Consider the following 5748-nt stretch of genomic DNA (forward strand, 5'->3'; position numbering starts at 1 on the left):
CAACCCAAAGAATGCTTTTAAGCTGTGGTGACTTGCAGGAGTTCTATTTCTGAAAGGTACCAAGATTATCCATGAATTTTTTAAAACTTTCATAGGATACGTAAAAATACAAAGATATCATATGCTATTTCTTTCTTCAATATTTGCTTAATATTGGCACTTTAGATCACACATTGGTGGTAGCCTCCACATTTGCTTAACTTACATCAATTAACATGATAGTTCCAAAGTCATTCCAGATATTCATGATAATAACTGGCATTTATATAGAATTATAAACATTTCAGCTAACTTCACATGTATTATAGCATTTAACCAAGAAAGAAAACCTAAAGGAAAGAGAGGCTTTTTCTTGTTATCATATCACAATTCATATGTGTGGAAGGTGGAATTCAAACCCATATTTCTTCTGATTCAAAATCCAATACTCTTGACTAGGCTGCTTCTGCTGATGTCGGGATGGACATCTGAATTGTCTATTTTGTGTTGGACACAAGTCATACTCAGATAACCAGTGTTTATTTCATAAAAGCATAGTTTTTTTGTTCCAAAAGATCTTGAAAACTTTTTCAGTAATGGTTTTCCTGAATTCAGTCTGAAATTCAATGAACAGAGACTTTGCTTTGGAATCAGAATAATTGATATTGTGATTTTTTCTCACCTGCTACCAACAGGTAAGTTAATTACCCATCTTGGGTAAGTCATTTCATTTCTTTGGATCTTGATTTCCTTATCTGTAAAATTACAGAATTAGTGAAGATCAGTTCTAGAGGGCAAATAGAAATGGAGGCCACTAAACCAAATATGAGGATCTTTGTGGACTACATTTTGATTAAAAAATTCTGTTAACATTATCTATGTTTTTATTTATTTGTCAAATATTTCTCATTTAAAATCAATTGTGCATAGGCCAGTGTTTAACTAGACTCTGTACTAAACCATCTCAAAAGATCCTTCCAATTTAAATCTATAATCCTTTGAGCTTACTTAGATCTCTATAGGATTAGTCACTAAACTTTTTTGATCCTATATTCCTGGTAGTAAAAATTTTCTAAAAATAAATATATATTTATATTTGTCACTATATATTTATACAGGCTCACTAAGATGTACATTATGACATAAAACTAAAAAGGATAAAATAAAGTGATGAAAATAACACTTTGTTGTTGAGAGTTATTTCAATCCTGTCCAACTCTTCTTGACCCCAATTTTAGTTTACTTGACAAAGACACAGTAGTGGTTTGTAATTTTCTTCTCCTGATCATTTTATAGATAAAGAAGTCAAGTGAATTGCCTAGGGTTGCACTGCTAGTAAGTATTTGAGGTTGGATTTGAACTCAGAAAGATGAGTCTTCCTAACTCCAGATTAGATATTTTGTGCACTTATCACCTGGCTGCCCCCAAATAAGTAACATCTTAAAATACATAGCATAAATATGATATAAAATAAATTTATTTTGGTTATAAACACATTTCATAATAAAATATTATTATTTATTGGTCTTGACAGAATACTACATCTGATAGGCTTCTTCTGCAACCACAGTGGTATTTAGGACTCTTCCTATCCATTGCTATTGTTACTGCTATTGTGTCTGTTTAATTATTCAATTATGTATGATTCTTTGTGGTATGATAACAAGAATGATTCAGTCATGTTTGACTCTATAGACCATGATATACCTGGTCCTTATATCTTCTATCTTATCCAATTTTTTTATAATGTTCTCTATCTCTTTCTTTGTCACAAACTGCTCCCCTTTCTATAGATCTGACAGGTAAACTATTCCTTGCTTTTCTAGTTTGCTTAAAACATTGTCTTTTAGGTCAAAATCCTGCAACCTTTTTTATTTTATCTTGGCATAGGATTTGAGATGTTGATCTAATCCTAGTTTTTAACATATTATCTTTCAATTTCTCAACAGGTTTTATCAAAGAGAGAGTTCCACTGATCCACCACTCTATTTCTTAGCCAGTATTAGAAAATTTTGATGACCAATGCTTTATAATAAAATTTTAGAACTGGTAAGTCTAAGCCACCTTCATTTATATATTTTTTTTCATTAGATCCCTTGATATTCTTGACATTGTGTTTCTCCATATGAATTCAGTTTCATTTTTTTCTAGCTCATTAAAGTAATTTTTTAGAAGTTTGATTTCTTATGACACTAAATAAGTAGTTTATTTGAGGTAGAATTGTCATTTTTATTGTATTAGTTAGACCTATCCATGAGCAGTTGATATTTGCCCAGTTATTTAAATCTGATTTTGTGTATAAAGTGTTTTATAGTTGTTTTTTATAGAGTTTCTGAGACTGTCTTGGCTGGGAGACTACCAAGTATTTTATATTGTCTGAAGTTATTTTAAATGAGATTTCTTCCTGCTATATCTTATTATTAATATTTAGAAATCCTGAGGATTTATGTGGGTTTATTTTATTATATCTTGCAACTTTGCTAAAGTTGCTAATTATTTCTGGTAGCCTTTAGATGAATTTTTAGGGTTCTCTAGGTATACCATCATGTCATCTGCAAAGAGAGTTTCATTTCTTCCTTCCCAATTCAAAGTCCTTCAATTTCTTTTTTCTTCTCTTATTGATGAAGTTAACATTTCTAATATAATATAGAATTAGTATTGGTGATAACAGGCATCCTTGTTCCATCCCTGATCTTATTGGGAATGCGTCTAACTTATCCCCATTGCATATAATGCTTGTTGAAGATTTCAGATACATACTGCTTATCATCCTAGGGAATAATCCATTTATTCCACACCATCTAGTATTTTCAGTGGAAATGGGTGCTGTATTTTGTCAAAGATTTTTTTTCAGCATTTATTGAGATAATCATATAATTTCTCTTAGGTTTGTTATTTATATAGTAAATTATACTGACAGTTTTCCTACTTTTGGACCAACCCTGCAATCCTGGAATAAATCCTGTTTGGTCATAGTGTATTATCCTAGTGATAACTTGCTGTAATAGTTTGCTAATATTTCATTTAAAAATTTTGCATCCATATTCATTAGGGAAATTGGTCTATAATTTTCTTTCTCCATTTAGACTCTTCCTGGTTTAGGTATCAGAAACATATTGACATCATAGAAGGAGTTACACAGTTTTCTATCTTCATCTATTTTTCCAATTGTTCTTTAAATGTTTGACAGAATTCACTTGTTAATCCATCTATCCCTAGAGATTTTATCTTAAGGAGTTCATCGATGGTTTGCTGAATTTCTTTTTTTCTGAGACAGAGTTATTTAGGTATTTTATTTCCTCCTCATTTAACCTGGCAAATTATGTTTTTATAAATATTCATCCATATCACATAGATTATCAAATTTATTGGCATGGAGTTGGACAAAATTGTTCCAAATTAATACTTTAATTTCTTCCTCATTGGTGTTGAGTTCACCTTTTTTCATTTCTGGTACTAGTAATTTGTTTACCTTTTTTTTAAATCAAATTAACAAATATTTAGCTATTTTTTTGCTTTATCAGTTTATTTCTTTTTCATAAAACCAACTCTTGGTTTTATATATTAGTTCAATAGTTTTCTTACTTTTTCTTTTTTATTAACTTCCATTAATTTTTAGAATTTCTAATTTGGTATTTAATTGGGTGTTTTCAATTTGTTCTTTCTCTATTTTTTGGTTGCATGCTTAATTAATTGATTTCCTAATCCTCTATTTTGATCATGTAAGCATTTAAAGAAATAATATGTCCCCTAATAACTGCTTTGGCTGTATCCCATAAGTTTTGGCATGTTGTCTTGTTATTGTCATCATCTAGGATGAAATCATCAATTCTATCTATAATTTTTGTTGATCTACTCATTCTTTAAACTGTGTTTATTTAGTTTTAAATTGGTTTTAGGTCTATTTCTCCATGTCCTATTATTTTGAATGATTTTTATTGCATTATACTCTGAAAAGGAAGTATTCACTATCTCTGTCTTTCTGCATTTGGTTATGAGTTTTTTATGACATTGTACATGCTCAGTTTTTATGTAGGTGTCATGTTGTACAGAAAAAAAAGTTATATTCCTTTCTGTTCCCATTCAATTTTCTCTAAAGGTCTATCATGTCTATGTTTTCTCAGATCCTATTTAACTCCTTAACTTCCTTTTTGTTTATTTTGTGGTTAGACCTATATAATTCTGAGAGAGGGATGTTGAAGTCTCCCATCAATAGAGTTTTGCTGTCTATGTCTTCTGTAACTCATTCAGCTTCTCCTCGAAGAAACTGGATGCTATACCTCTTGGTGCACAGATATTTAGTATTGAAATTGCTTCATTGTCTATGGTATCTTTTAGGAGCATATAGTTTCCTTCCTTATCTTTTTTAATGAGAAATTTTTGCAGCTGCTTTGTCTGAGATAAGGATTGTTACCTCTGTCTTTTTCACTTCAAATGAAGCATCATATATTCTGCTCCAACCTTTTACCTTTACTCTGTATGTATCTCTCTGCTTCAAATGAGTTTCTTTTAAGCAGAATATTGTAGGACTCTGGTTTTTAATCCAGTCTTCTATTCGATTACATTCTTTACATTACATCCCATTCCCATTCAAAGTTATAATTGCTAACTCTTTCAGGACCTCCATACTATCTTTCTTCTCTATGTGATTTTCCCCTTTGTATACTTTATCCATGTTCCCCAGTATTTTGCCTCTGAATACCACCTCCTTCAGTGTTTTTGCCCCCTTATATCACACTCCTTCCCCTTTCTTTCCGCTTTGTCTTTGACTCTTCTTTCTTACCTACCTTCCTCCTGTTAGTTACTCTTATCCAACCCCCTCCTTCCCCTCTTAATATTTGTAAGGTAAGTTTCTTTTTTTAAGAGAAATGTTATTGTTTATTCTTGTTATTAATCAGATACATTTATAGCAAAGTTAAAGGCAAAGCTCCAGTCTCAAAGTTTTTTAACTCTAATATCTATAGATGTAGGAGATTAAAAATAACATTTCAAGGAAATCTTAACACATGAAATAGCTAACCATCCATTCATACATATTTTACTTGGAAATGTTCATATTGATATAAAGAAATTGGATTTTAGAGACACAAGATATCCATTTATTATAAAACAAAGGACCTGGAAATTATTTACATGGTGAAACAAAGATTTCAGAACTTCAGTGGAATGGGTAACTTTTAGATGCCACTTCATTAATGATTTCAGTCCATAAATTTCCCCAGAATGCCACTCTCTCTAAATAAGAAATATTCCTTGTCCTCTATAACTACTTTGGTGCCACTATATTCTAGAAGAATATCTTTGTCTCCAACTTTCACACTAAATGGCTGAATCTCTCCACTCTTTCCTTTGGATCCTGATTCATCAGTCACAGACTTCTCTGGAAATGTGATACCTCCTTTGGTAACTGTCTCAGCAGGTCTCCTTTCCACCAAAACTCAATAAAGAGGGTAAGAAACTTTCTAAAGGCCTGTCCTGTCATGACTCCCCTGGTGTCCTGCAGCTATCTCTCTTGCTCTGTCCATTCCTTCCAACCCTCCATGGGCACTGGTAAACTCATTGGAAGATTATTTTCTACACTTAACTGAGTATGTGTATGCTCTTCTTTCTTTGAGCTAAATCTGAAGAGAGTAAGATTCAGGTGGTTCTCACCTCTTCTCTTCTTCCCTTTTATTGAAATGGGTCCTTTGTATCTCTTAATGTGATGTAATTTACCCTCAATCAATCTCCTCCATCTTCCAATTTCTTTACTGTCCTCCCTTTTAAGGA

The 5748-nt window shown here is 31.6% G+C and overlaps 1 pseudogene; it reads right to left on the minus strand.

Annotated features, from left to right (window-relative positions):
• Positions 1 to 5180: 5180 nt before the first annotated feature.
• LOC141515167 (10 kDa heat shock protein, mitochondrial pseudogene) lies at positions 5181 to 5461 on the minus strand (annotated as a pseudogene).
• Positions 5462 to 5748: the final 287 nt, after the last annotated feature.

Source organism: Macrotis lagotis, chromosome 1, assembly GCF_037893015.1.
Source record: "Macrotis lagotis isolate mMagLag1 chromosome 1, bilby.v1.9.chrom.fasta, whole genome shotgun sequence".
In the NCBI taxonomy this organism is placed as follows: domain Eukaryota; kingdom Metazoa; phylum Chordata; class Mammalia; order Peramelemorphia; family Peramelidae; genus Macrotis; species Macrotis lagotis.